The sequence below is a fragment of the Gambusia affinis genome, linkage group LG01, assembly GCF_019740435.1.
Source record: "Gambusia affinis linkage group LG01, SWU_Gaff_1.0, whole genome shotgun sequence".
Taxonomy (NCBI): domain Eukaryota; kingdom Metazoa; phylum Chordata; class Actinopteri; order Cyprinodontiformes; family Poeciliidae; genus Gambusia; species Gambusia affinis.
The window spans coordinates 39,043,429-39,057,277 of NC_057868.1; the positions used below are offsets into that span (position 1 = coordinate 39,043,429).

Sequence of the window (13,849 nt, forward strand, 5' to 3'; positions counted from 1 at the left end):
GGAAAGAACTGAACCGCACTATCGTGAATTCATTTCCAGCCCAACAGCTAAAATACTCCTCGGAAGAACAGCAGAAGTCTGAAAAGTAGCTTCGGCAGACTATCGGATTTTTCTGCAACCCAATAATCAAACCTCTGCCTGGTTTCTGCATTTAAATACAACCTTTGCTACGGAGGCATTGCTCAAATTTAAAATAAAGCTGAAATTTAAAGTCCATCTGCAACCACACCGACAGACGAACATCAATATTACAGCCCCCGCTGCTTCACCCTGCTGTAATTTAGTTCTGGTTCGTTTGTTGGGAAGAGAAACGTAGAAAAGCAAAACTGCAAAGGGTTGAAACATTATTTTTTAGTGAGACTCTCAGCTGATCAACATTTTTCAAAATCTGCTGCAAAAGTTGTAAAAATGAAACAGCAAATTCATCTTTATTAAATCTGACCAGAGGCTGAGATGGCTGAGATATTTGCTCTTGATTTTAGAAAAAAACAGGAAGAAAACTACCAGAATATCACTTCTTCATGAAAATGGCTCCTTGTTTTTAATTTCTTTATTTAAAGAAAAAGAGTCTCTTTAATAAGGTATAATGTCTAATGACTTGTAGGCCAGATACTATAAGTTTTTCTGGGCAATAAATTACTGCGATAAACTATAATATTGTTGTTTTTGGACTATTTTCAACTATTATAACAGTAATGGGTTAATAAAACAAGAACACATTCTCAAAGCTTAATAAACTTTAAATTCTAATGAACATTTAACACTGGAACTTTAAGACATTTTGAGTATCCAAAATAAACAGAAAAAACAACAAATAAAATTAATTATCTTTCAAATAATTGAAACCAAAACACCAGAATGAAGACTTTTATCATCCAGTTTTTGGTTAAAGACAAAATAAAGGAGAAAAACTGTAAACTGCAAATGGAAATAATTGAACTCTTTTTAATTTATGATGCAATTAATTGATTTATTGCCCACTGCTTCTCCTGACAAATTGTTCAAAAGCTGTAAAAATGAACCAAGAACTTTATTCCTTTATATTAAATCTACTGGCTGTGATATTTGCTCTTGGATAGAAAACAGTTGGCCGAGGACATGGAGAGGCATTCAAGTTGTACTTGGAAATTACAGTTTCCAAGTCCAAAGTCATGAAACTGAAGAGTCGATGTTGGAGCCACTCTGGGTTTATTACCCAAACTGGCTGCTGGGCTTCAGGAAACTGCAGGAATCAATTTGGACCTCAGACAGGTTTGTAGAACCTTTAGCCCGTCAACCACATCTTTTCTTCGTTGTGTCTCATAAATATGTTCCACGGTTTTATTGCTAATGTTTGTTTGCAATAAAATAATTAGCGAATCCCACAGGTTTTACTATGTATCGGTGTACCAAATGACCAAATGACCATCAGTGTGGGTTAGGCCGACATTACCACAAGAACATTTGGTAAATCTATCAGTTTCCTCTAACAATTATGTCGTAATCTTTCAACACTTGTAAAAAACTGCTAATGGTTGCTTTATATCATCATATTGATTGAGTGTAATATTTACACTGCAAAATTGTGTTTTTGAGAAAATAGACAAAGATTTGTGCCAATTTGTAATGGAAACGTATGAATCAAGCACAAACACACATGGCAAGTAATCACCTGGTGTGAAATAAGAGTTACTGCCGAGAACAGAAGCAAAGCTGCCTGTGGGTGATTATAAAGGAGGAGGACAGTGTAGAAGCAAACAGATAGCAGGGAAGCTCAGTCTTTTTGTTTAGGTTTTCTAAATGCACCCTTCTCAGGAGCCCAGAGTCCTTCAGACATGGCCGACTGTAAACAAAGTGCAGCGAGGCGCCGCTCGCAACGTAAGGCTTCAATCAGAGAACAAAAGGAGCGGGATCGTGTGTTCGGCCTCCGAGCCAAGCCGGCATGTTGCGCTTATGTTCCTCCTGAAAGTGACTCAAACAGATACCTGCAGATAAAAAATGTGAGCTGCAAGAACACGCAAATACGCTGCAACATGACACCGAAGGAAGAAACTAACCTGCTGTAAATAAATAGCCTTACTGTCCTTTAAGCAAATCACCCAGCAGCATCTGAAAGGGTTGGTTTAACTTTTCATACGAGAAAACCACAGAAAGTTTTTTTTTGGTTTGCTAAAGTGTCTCTTTAACAGGAAGCCTGACGACAGAACAGACAGGAAATTCAACAGGGAAGTGGCACATTTCAATGGAAAACGCATTAAAGCACAACTAATTTTACACCACACAGTTGTTAGTCTTTCTGTCCTAAGATGTTTCCACCAAACTGGATCTGACTGTGGAAAGTCAAACCAGTTTTTTCTGTATAGTTCCAGTCAATAAGCATTTTCACATCATTTCCCCACATATCAGGAAGGAAGAGCTGATTTATGGAAGAGTTTCAATCAGTTCAGTTTATGTCTAAAGAGCTGGTCTTAAAAAAGTTCACCAGCGTACAAACGGACCCCAACCTGCAGCCTGGGCCGTGAAGTTTTGGGGAACCCCAAAAGTTTTCTTGTTTTTATTGAATCAAAATCAGAGTTGTTTGAAGTCAAACCATTTCAAACGATTCACACGGGTTTTTTGAAACAGCTTGATTTTTAACTGGGACCCAATTTTGATTAATTTTGATTTTAATTCCAATAAAAGGATCCAAAACAGAACCTTTGTTGTGTGTTTCTGGTTCGCCTGTAAATCTGACATTTCTGATATTTGCAAAGGTAAGAAAATGCCATACAGAAAGAAAAAGGTGATCTGGCTGACCTGTGGGTTGAGCTCCCGTTATGATTTTCCCGTCAAGCTCCTCTGTCCCCCCGACGACGACGCCTCAGAGCTGAAGGAGAGAAAACACCAGGAAGTCTTTAAAAACCTCTTTTTATTTGAGTTTACCCACATAAAACTGACCTGCAACACATTCGCTGCCAGTGCTGTATTACATTTTAAAAGCGTATTTCACATATTTTTCAGGAATGCTAATAAATAAATCGCTGTTTAAGGATTTGGGTCCACCTTTCTTGTCAGAATTGCTTACGTTCTGCTGCATAAATCGCATCAAAGCAATCACCTTCATGTTCTTTGATTGGGTCAGCTCAAAACCTTCCAGCTCTTTACCAACTTTATTTTATATGCTGTTCAGAGGTGAATTTGCTTCAAAACCTTGACTTCAGTTTGACTAAAATGAATCTACTGCAGTTATTTAGTTTAATCTGCAACAGTTTAATCTTCAAACTGCAACAATTGTTACATTTTCAGCTACTGCGGTTCACTTTCATGCCACACGGTGGTAAACCAACCAAACTTTTTGAAGAACCAGTTCCCTCTCCTCACCTGTGGGGGCGCTGCACCAAAAACCACTGAAGGAAGCAACACAAAAACTTTTGAAGACACTGAGCACAACTTCCTCCTTCACCAAATGTAAACACAAATGGAGTAGAGTCAGATATTTCTCTTCTGTCTTTGGTAAAAGACCACAAGCCATTTCTGTCGCTAGCGCTAGATTAGCACGTTTGTTTTTGTTGTATTTACCCAGAATGCCCTGCACTGTAGTCCACTTCCTGCTTTTGGTGCGTTCTCAGGTCTGCTTGGCATTCATACATGCATTCGATCCACATCAGAGGTTTGTAGGCAGAGTTGCCTCTTTAGTCTGCAACAGAGTTTGTTTACGCATTCACACCTCCCCAAACGAACCAGACTTTCTCTGGAAACAAACTAGAGTTCCACTAAAGCGGACTAAAACGGCACTTTTGGGAACGCACCTTGAATGTCCTCCACACAGGTGCTGCCCCACATTCTTCCAGGGACCAGAGGATCTAAACGACCATAAATCACATCTACCTTTTTGCCTCTGCAAAACAATGCAACACTCAATCCTCACAGGTGAGCTATTATTATTCCTTGGACAGTTTAGGACGTTGATGTCTATGGGTGATACAAAACACGTTTATTACGTTATTGCACAAAATCGCTCTTAACTAATAAGAATGATCTCAGTTTGATGAGTTCTGCCTATTTTGAGCTGTTTTAGGGCGTCTGTCACTTTAAATCCAAATAAGCTGCTGCTGGCCCCAACTCATCGTTTACACTCACACGAGGAAATACCTGGAAACAGACGCAAAATTATACAACCATGCATCTTTGAAAAGCAGAAGTGGAGCCTTCTGCACAACCAACAAGAATGCAACAAGTGGCTTCTGGATGAAAAGTCAACAACAAAACACTCGTCTTTTCCAGCAGCCATTGTACAGTGGAAAAGCCAGTTGAACAAATGTGATAGAGTTCATATTTGTTAATGGGCTGTTGCCAAATGTGCCTGCTGATTTGTGACGTTACATTCTGGAGGTTTTTGAAACAGTTCATTTGCCAAAAAACGGCCTAATAAAACAGTGGGTTTTTTAAATTGTTGAACTGTTTTTAGAAGCATTTGAAACCCAAATGAATGAACAAAAACACACAAAATGTGAATTATGGACAATACGTCCACTTTCATCTCAATCTGCAAGACATGGTAGATTTGTTTTGAGAAAAAAACAAACCCTGGAGAATGTTGCCAATATACCTACTAGACGTTTGCAGTCTGGAGCCCTGATGAAGATTAGTGCAATAATGTGATAAAATTACGTTAGTCTGATGTTGGCGACGTGAGCCTGACAGCCAGTGCTCATCTGGTCAGCTGAGAGAAACTAAGAGCAGCAAATGTTGTTCTGTGCCAACATGCGATCTAACTGCAGTGGAAGATGACTGGGCAAAGTGAGTCAAGTGGGTCTAGATGGTGAGAAGCACTTCTTTTCCATCAGCCATTGTACAGTGCATACAGCTGACCAAACGTGCTTTCTTTAAAATACAATTCCTGCTGCACTCACCAGATTTTCTTTCTACTCCTGAGCTATGAACTCGTCTAGCGAGCATTTGTGACGGAAACAATGATGTGCTTCTTCTTAGTGGGTGTGAAAGGAGTTATTTTTGCTGCAACCTTCCAACGCTCCACCAGCGAACAGGAAACCGGGAGGACGGTTCTCCGTTACCCTCAGGATAAGACCACATGCCCCCTACTCCTGTGTCTCGCCCTTTTCTTCAGTCTCTTCTTTCCCTCTTTCATCTGAGTCATTGTAGAGGAGCAGCGATGAATAATTCAGCAGATATGCTGTTTAAGATCACACAGGATGTACCGCGCCACACAAAGACTTCTTACAGTCTAAAGTGGGATTCCCCGTCAACCTTGTTAATTAGGTCAGGAAAGTACAGATTATAAGCAGGACACTCCATCTGCCGCCGTGATTCCCTTTTTCTGTCACATCAACACAGTTTTGTTGCAACAATAACTCCTAATTTCTAAAGGTTTCGCTATCTGAGCCTGATCCCACAGGATCTTATCAAACAGGAATGGGATTAGAGTGTGGAGCATCTGCCAGCTCAATCTGGGTTTAAATCGAGGATCATCTGGTGCTGCTGAACGGCGCCCTGTACACCTGGCTCTTGACTTGTGATCTGTGTCGATATCACATTGACAATCAAATGTGACGAGTAAATACAACAATAAAAACTCAAACAGAAACAAATTCAGTCTAATACAAAATTTTGGGAGAGATTAAATTAAAAAGGCTAAGAAAGGTAATGATAAAAATAACATTTATTCTTTAAACCTGTAGTAAATGTGTGAAGAAGCTAACCTGAACCTGTTTTAAAGAATTTTAAAGAAGAAAAAAAATGAATCTCATACAAGCTCTTAAAAAGCTGGAAGTTACTTTGTTTAAGTTAACAAACACTAATTGCTATGCTAAAAGCAGAATAATAGCCAAAATGTCAACGTTAGCTTGCATGGCAACATTAGCATGAAACCGTTTTATCTTAAAATCCTAGCAGAATTAGTTCATGTTCAAATGGTATTATGCTAGCATTAGCTAATATGCTAACATTAGCATGAGATGATTTTATCTTACAATCTTAGCAGAATTAGCTAAAGTTCTAATAGTACATATGCTACTAGCATTTACTAACATGTTAAATACATGTTAGCTAACATTTGGTGCTATGCTAAAAGAAAACCAATCAAATTTGGGGGCTGCATCCTTCAAAGGCCACACAAAAAATAAATAATGCCGTGGAGCCCATGCTGCCCGTTTGGTAGCATTTCAGATATTTAAAACAAAAAACTGATCAATAATTATCAGTATCAGTAATTATTAATGTTGACTGATATGAAAGGCTTTATTGTGATAAGTTTTTCAGCCAAACTCTTCAGACCTACTTAAACTCCTTGCAGTTGATGCAGAATTTATTAGACACACTAAGTAATAGTACCAGGGAAAACGTTAACTTTAGCTAACAAGCTAGCAATAGCATGAAAGGGTTTTTAGCTAACAGTAGTAGCAAAATTAATTAAGATTTTAATGCAATATAGTCTAACATTAGCACATGTGTTAGAAAAACTAAAATTGCCATTTTAGAGATAACATGAAAACTAACTACGCAATATTTGGAAAACTACATCATGATTTATGTGATTATTGCGATGACAATACTGATTGTGATTAAACCATCATCACAATGTTTCTATTGATCTGCCGGAGCTTCAAGAATTTGACCACAGAGATCTCGATCCAATGTGGGAATAAAGATTTAGTTTTCTTAAAGTCTATCAGAGAAGCAGCTGGTCTTCATTTAAAAACTTCCATTAATTTCTATGTCAGAAATGTTTTAGACAAGTTTTTTATTTTACATAAAAACAATAAATAGAAGGAGATGCAGCCGTCATCATCATCTGAAGACTAAATGTTTTGACACAAAGATTGAAGAAGCAGTTTGACGGCAAAAGAAGGAAAGCAGAAAGTATCAAGAAGATGGAAATAAATCAAAGGAAACCGCTGCAGCGGTGAGAAGAAATGCACAAAAGCTTCGAGATCATGTCAGCCTCACTGCAAGGGATTTGGCGCAGGAAAGACTGTCTGCGGATGTGTCAAACGCCACCTTTTCCATCTGCCAATCCGGAGATACTGAAGTTCTTGCTCTCAAAGCAAAGTGTGTGGGTGAGGAGGAGATGTAAACAAAGAGACTAAACCCAAATCCTCACATGGAGGCGTCAACAAAGACAGGAGATGACTTAATTTTTCCTCCCTTTTTCCAAAAAGATACACAAATCTAGGTCAAAGTCGTCCATTTTTTGCAGACGCTAATGCAGATAAATATCAAAGAGGAGGAGTGATGTGGGGGGAGACAGAATCAGGCTGACGGGCTCCCTCAGTGCCACTTCCTGTCTCGTGTTTGGCTATATGAACCGAGTCAAATCGGATAGCAAAGGCTGATATTTGGGGGATGGGGATGCGGGTCGGAAGAGGAGCGCTTCGCCTCCCAAAACGACACGGACGTGTGAGAGCAATCAAAGCAAAAATAAATAAAAATAAAAATGGAAAACAGCAGGAACCGCACAAGCAGCTTCCAGGCTGCGGCGTCCGACACCCACTCAGGAGATTTATGGCACTTTGTTAGCTGCAACCCAAACAGACTCGAGTTCAGACCAGACCTGAAAACAAACACAGCCGGACCAAAAATCGTCCCAGAAGTTTCTGCGATAAACGATTAATATCGCTGCTTTGAGATTATGTTCAATATAATAATGCCAAACTTTAAAATGTATTGAATATTTAACACTGGAACTGGAAGACATTTAAAATATCCAAAATAAATTAACAAAAAAGAGACAAATGAAATGAATTATGAAGACTCTTGTCATTCAGAAAAGAGGAACAATGAATCATGCAAATAGAAATAATTGAGCTCATTTTAAGTTATAATGCGATTGATTGATTTATTCCATTTGTTCAGACGGAGTTGCAGTTCCCACACTCAGTAAACCTGACATAAACCAAAAGAAAAAAAAAAAAGGTCACAGACATTAAAATCTGCTTTGCTTCGACACAGAGACTGCATCGCCTTGTGCAGCTCCAGGCTCTGCGCTCACCTTGCTGTCATCCAGTCAGAGCATCTGAAAAGCGAAAAGGCACCAGGAAGAAGCCGGAACCAGAAGCCTCGGCTTTACATGTCTGCTCCCCGGCTGCGGAGGAGGAGAAAATCCCCCCCGGTCACTTTCCAAAGCCGGTTTCCTCTACGCCGGGCCTGTCCTTGTGTCTGCAGCGGCGGCCGTGTCTCCCATTGTTCCAGGGCGAGTGAGGCAGGCTTCCTCACCCCGACAGACCCAGCCTACTACAACAGCTGTGGACCAGCCCCCCACCTCTCTGCTATCTGCTAAACATTAACCCTGCAGCTGCTGGCTCGCTCGGGCCATAAAGAGGCGGAGATGATGGCTGGTAGGAGGGGGCTGCAGAGCGGACAAAGAGACGTAACAGAGAGGGGATATCCTACAGAACCGACAGGACTTCTGCATGGATCCGTTCTGTGGCCTAGAAAGAAAACAGGCTCTGTGCTAAGAGGATTGTCTTCCTCAATCACTTTGGCAGGAGGTGTTGCGTGTGAGGAATGTGTGACTGCATGGAGGAAAATGGAAACCACTGGAAACTCAGGATGGATTCCCAACAGGAAGCTTCATTGAAACAAACCAGAGAGCTCAGAAAATCTGATGACAACATAAAGAAACTGAACTGAACCTTTAAAATCAGGTTCAAGTCAAAACCACGACTGGTTCTGTTTTCATCTGGTCCCAAAACGCCGCCACAAACACAAACCTTCATTGTTCAGGCTTCTTTTTAATTTTAGTTTTTACATTGTTTAAGAATCTGAGTCGTTCATTTGCAACAGTGTAATGGGTTTATTATAGATAGAAAAATAGGAGTATATTTCCACCAAAAAACTCAGATTATTTTTATCTTAATCTGAGAAATGTTCTAGTAAAAATAAGGAAACATTTACGCTCCAAAAGTTGAAAATTCGTTAGAATATAATTTCGGAATTTTGTGATCAATTTCAGAGATTTTCTAGGAAAAGCGAGAACATTTCTGAGTTCCAAAGATTTAAAGTTTTGTGGGAAAATAACTCAGGAATTTTGAGATTATTCTCAGAAATTGTCAAAAAACACAGAGAATTTTTTTAGCTCTAAATTATTAAAAAATTGTGCGATAGTCCGGACAAAACTTTTAGATTAATCTGAGAAATTTTCTAGAAAAAACAAGGAAATCAATGGGGCCAAGTAATTAAACATTTGTGGAAAATACCTCAGAAAATTTTGTTATTCAGTTAAAATATATTACGTAAAAACAAGTTTATGAAGTTCAAAATTCAAATATTTGAGCAAAAATAAATATAAAACTTTGAGATTAATCTCAGAAATGTTCTAGAATAAACAGGACATTTATGAGCTCCAAAGTCAAAAGTAAAAACTAACTCAGAAATGTTCTTGTTTTTTCTCAAAATTTTGATTTCATCCATCACTGAATTGTGACTTTTGGTTTCAGAAAGACTGACAGTATAGTTGATGACCAGCCAACCGAACCACAGCTCTGTTGTCGTCACTGAGTTTGTTTTCCAGCGGTTGGAGAGCATCATGAGAGAATGTGAAGAGCAAACAGAAACAGAAAGTCCAGACCAAACTGTGTCAAGTCTGTGAAAACAGTCGTGATTTCTGCAGCCGGGGGTTTTTGGCAGCTTCACGTCTACGTGTGGTTTATCCGTCCAGGTTTTCTCCCTCCCTGCCCATGTGACTCATCTGCTGTCCTTGCTAATGAAGCCACATCATCCCTGTAGACATACCAGACGAACTCAGCAGAGTCTGATAACAAAAAAGCTGCAACAGCAACAGCTAGAGAAGGAAAACATGAGATTCAGGAGGACAAACAACCAAGCAGCTCCAAGGGCATCAGCAGGTCATTTCAGGGCCTGATCTTGAGATTTGTAAACCAAAGAGGCTTACTAATGTTTTTGAGTAATGAATTCCTCCCTCACACTGCAAAAACACTGAATTTAACAAAGTATTTTTGTAGAGTTTATGGCACAAAAATGTTAGTATACTTAAAATAAGACAAAACATACTTACAAGTAAGTTTTTAGCAAGATGTAAGAGCTTGTTTAAAGTAAATAATTCCTTAATGTTGATTTTAAAACGTACTAGTTCCACTGGTTATAACAAGATCATTTTTTAAAAGTGCTATAAGTGAAATAATCTGCCAGTGGAACTGGCACTTTTTCAATTATTTGCTACTGCTATCTAACTGCAAATTTATCTTTGTTAGCAAGCTGGCTATCTAGCTTTTTCTCTTCTGTAACGGGTGAGTGCAAATTTATTGCCATTTTATTGTCTTTTGTACATTTCTACTCAACAAAGGTCTTAAATTTTATATAAAATGTCTTATAAAATCTTAAGTTTGAGTTGGTGAAACCTGCAGAACTCCAACTTATAATATGAGAAAAAATATCTTGTTATAAGTGAAATAATCTGCCAGTACAACTAGTACTTTTTCATCAATATTAAGGAATTACTGAGATAAAAAAGCTCCTATAACTAGCTGGAAAGTTACTTATCAGTTAGTTTTGTCCTATTTGAAGAGCATCAAGATATTTGCATTGGAAACTAGATCATAAATGCAGTATTCATCAATTAATGAAAGCCGATGAGTTGAGCAAATATCTTAGTACCCTTGAAATAAAACAAAACTAATTTATAAGTAACTTTAGGAGCTCGTTTTAAATGAATAATTCCTTAATGCTCTTAAAAAATGTACTAGTTCCGCTGGTAGATAAACTTATAGCAATATTTTTTCTCTGATTATAAGCAAGTTTCACCAACTACAATTTAAGACTTTTTAAGACCGTTATGAATGGAATTTAAGACCTGAATCATGACAAAAATTTACAAAAATGATAAATTGGTGATAACTTTGCACCTACTCATGAAGAATGTAGAAAAAAAAAGCTAGCTAACTAGCGATCAAGGGGATATTAGCAGCTAGTTAGCGGTAGCCTCAACTGTCACAATGAAGATGTGACAGAAAATTCCCACACAAAAAAACCCTGCATAGAATATATGGGAATAAGTAGATTTGCCACAACAAAATGTAAGACCTGTGATTAATGTACTTGCATTTTTTCAAATTCAAGACTCTTTAAGTCAGTTTTAGAGGCATGAATTCAAAACCTTTTAATGACACACAGACATCCTGTATAAGTGAAATAATTTTACTTATATTTTTTAATCAAAATTAAACAGTTATTGACTTAAAAAGCTCCTAAATCTTTTTGAATAGTTACATCTAAGTTAGTTTTATCTTATTTTATGTGTACTGAGATATTTGCACCAGAAATTAGGCAAAAATACTTGGTGAAATTTTGTGTTTTTGCAGTGCAGAGTTCTGCTTTCAGCTTTTTAAAAGCAGATCCATACGATTTGAATGCTGACTTTTTGTATTATTTTGACCTGAACGCAGCAGACAGAAAGATCTGACCTGAGTCGACTCGATCCGTAAAGCTCACTTCCTATTCGGTGAAAATCCGGCGCCCCGGAGCGCCAACGTGGCGGCCGCTCGGTTCAAACGGGTCACTCGGATCTCGGGCCACCCCGTTTGGCGAGGACTGAGCTGCCCCAGATTCACGGAGGAATTACGGCTTTCATGTCTGAAATCAGAGCGGGTGGGGAAAGGGCGGCTTTGTTTTCTACCAAGACGAATGCCCACGTTGATAAATCCCACATGGAAAAAAATAATCAGTTTAATCAGTTCAACAGGAAACGTTTCAGGATTTACCGCCTTATTACTGAAACATGTTTTACAAGCTACCATACAGACAGAGCAAAGCAGGGATTGATAAAAATATATAATTTTGTTTATTAGTTATGTTTGGTAGTGAGCTCAAAGTGTGAACATTTCCACGACATTTTTTCTAAAGAACAAATAAGTTTATTCTCTACGTCATTCAAGCTGCTGCACTGCAAGAACACAAAATCTGACCAACCATCTTTCTGTCTAGTTTCTAGTGCAAATAGCTTAGCATGCTTAAAATGAGATAAAACTAACTTAAAAGTAACTTCTAAGTTACTTTTGTCTATTTACATTGGCATATTATGGCCAATGTAGATAGAAGAAAAGGAAAGAGTAAATTTGCACCAAAAATCTTTTAGATAAATCTCAGAAGTTTCTGAGTCTGAAAAGTCAAAAATGTACTAAAACCCCCGGAAATGTAGAAACTAATCTCAGAAAACATCGAGAATTGAAAATTTTTGACTTCCGAAAATATTTCCATGATTTTCTAGAAAGTTTCAGATTCTAATTTCAAAGTTTTTTTAACTCAGAAATGTAAACATTTTTAGGCCACTGCCAAGATTTAAAAGTCAAAAATTTTGGATGCTTGAAGATTTTTGACACTTGAAGCTCAGAAATTGGGTTTTTTTTCTAGATTTTTTATTTTTTTTTGGATTAATTTTAAAATTTCTGAATATTTTCTCGCAAATTTCTAACTTTTCAAACTCAAATTCCCTTGTTTTTTTACAGGTTTTTGGCAAGACTTTGGGATTAGGCACCCTTATGGTTTCTAGTGTGCAAATTTACACTAGAAAATAGGTAAAAAATACTCACCAAAACCTTTTAAACTAAAATTTTCTTGGTTTTTATTTTCTAGAAAGTTTCTCAAAATTTCCAAGCTTTTTCTCACAAATTTTAGACTTTTAAAATGCAGAAATTTCCAATTTTTCTACAAAATTTTCTGAGATTAAGCTCAACATTTCTGAAAATCTGGCAAATTTTCAACTCTTCAAACTCAGAAATGTTTTCTTATGAAAAAACAAGAATTATTATTTTTTTGTTGGAAACATACTCACCGTTGTTTATGTGAAATAGAAACTAGACCAAAAACACTTGCTGAATGTTTGCAGTGACTCTGCATGTTGCTGGATGAAGGACGTCCAGCAGATTGTCGTCGCTCTGCTGCGTCAGAGACAAACTTCTGTCTGAGCTGAATGGGACATTGAGCGAAAAGCTTCCCCAACATGACCTGAAAGAGTCACATGTTGCCCTGCAGCTGACGCGGGCGAAGGACGACGACTCCAAACATAAAAGCCTTATTGTCGCCCAGAGAGAACCTTCAATAACCCAACAAGAAACGGAGCCGGCGTGAGGAAGTGAATGGTGATTACATGAATCCTAAAGGAAGGAAGTTTACTGCAGGCCGACCCGCATGGCGGCATGTGACGGCCTCCGGCTGCCATGGAAACGACATGGAGAACAGCAGCGCCGCCGACACCCAGAGCTTCATGAGGAAACACAATCAGACCCCAAAGACACAAGATGGAAACGCAGCGCCGATTAACAAATAAATATTGATTAGTGATCAACAGGAGTGATTAAGGAAAACAGTGATTAAAAGTTTTTATCACATGGCCAGAAAGAAAAAGTAAAATCAAGCAAATAAAGTAGCCTGATTTATTTGGATATTCGTTGTAGATCCACAACTAGACAAGGATTTGACTTCCTCTTTCTCTTCCTCATCTCCTCAGATATTCCTTCCTTCTTTGCTGAACAGATTTCCTTTAACTTTCTAATCTTTAATTTTTGTATCTTTTGAAAAGAAAATTTGAACTAAACTAGAAGGCCCTAATTTCCTCTCATATTGTAACATCAAGAGGAGATTTTTTCGTCTTCTTCTCCGTTTTGCGACGCCGGTCTTTTACTTTATTTGAGCTCCTAATGTTTCTGAGCCAATCTCTGCAGCTAAACTACAAACTATAAACAAGCAATTTCAGTTTATGAATCATTTTGTGGATCCACTGAGAAAGAAAGATGACAGATCAGCTAAAATAAAAACAAACTTCAATCAGCGCTCGCGGAGACAGATCCGTCAGCAGATGTTTGGTCGTGGAGAAGAATAGAGCGAAGTGTTTGCATCGCTGTTGTAAATCAGAGTCTGG

General features: G+C 38.2%; 1 protein-coding gene across 2 annotated transcripts in view; it reads right to left on the reverse strand.

Moving 5' to 3' along the window:
• The window catches only part of nckap5l (NCK-associated protein 5-like), a 46,447-nt gene that overhangs the window by 17,294 nt on the left and 15,304 nt on the right, over positions 1 to 13,849 (reverse strand). The window contains exons 1-2 of one of the 2 annotated variants that reach the window (XM_044124725.1): positions 7,967 to 8,172; positions 2,776 to 2,845 (exon numbers count right to left, since the gene is read on the reverse strand). The gene's annotated coding sequence lies outside the window, so the exon portion shown is untranslated. Of the gene's footprint in view, positions 1 to 2,775; positions 2,846 to 7,966; positions 8,173 to 13,849 lie in introns of those variants that run through there. The other variant, XM_044124718.1, reaches the window with a different exon arrangement.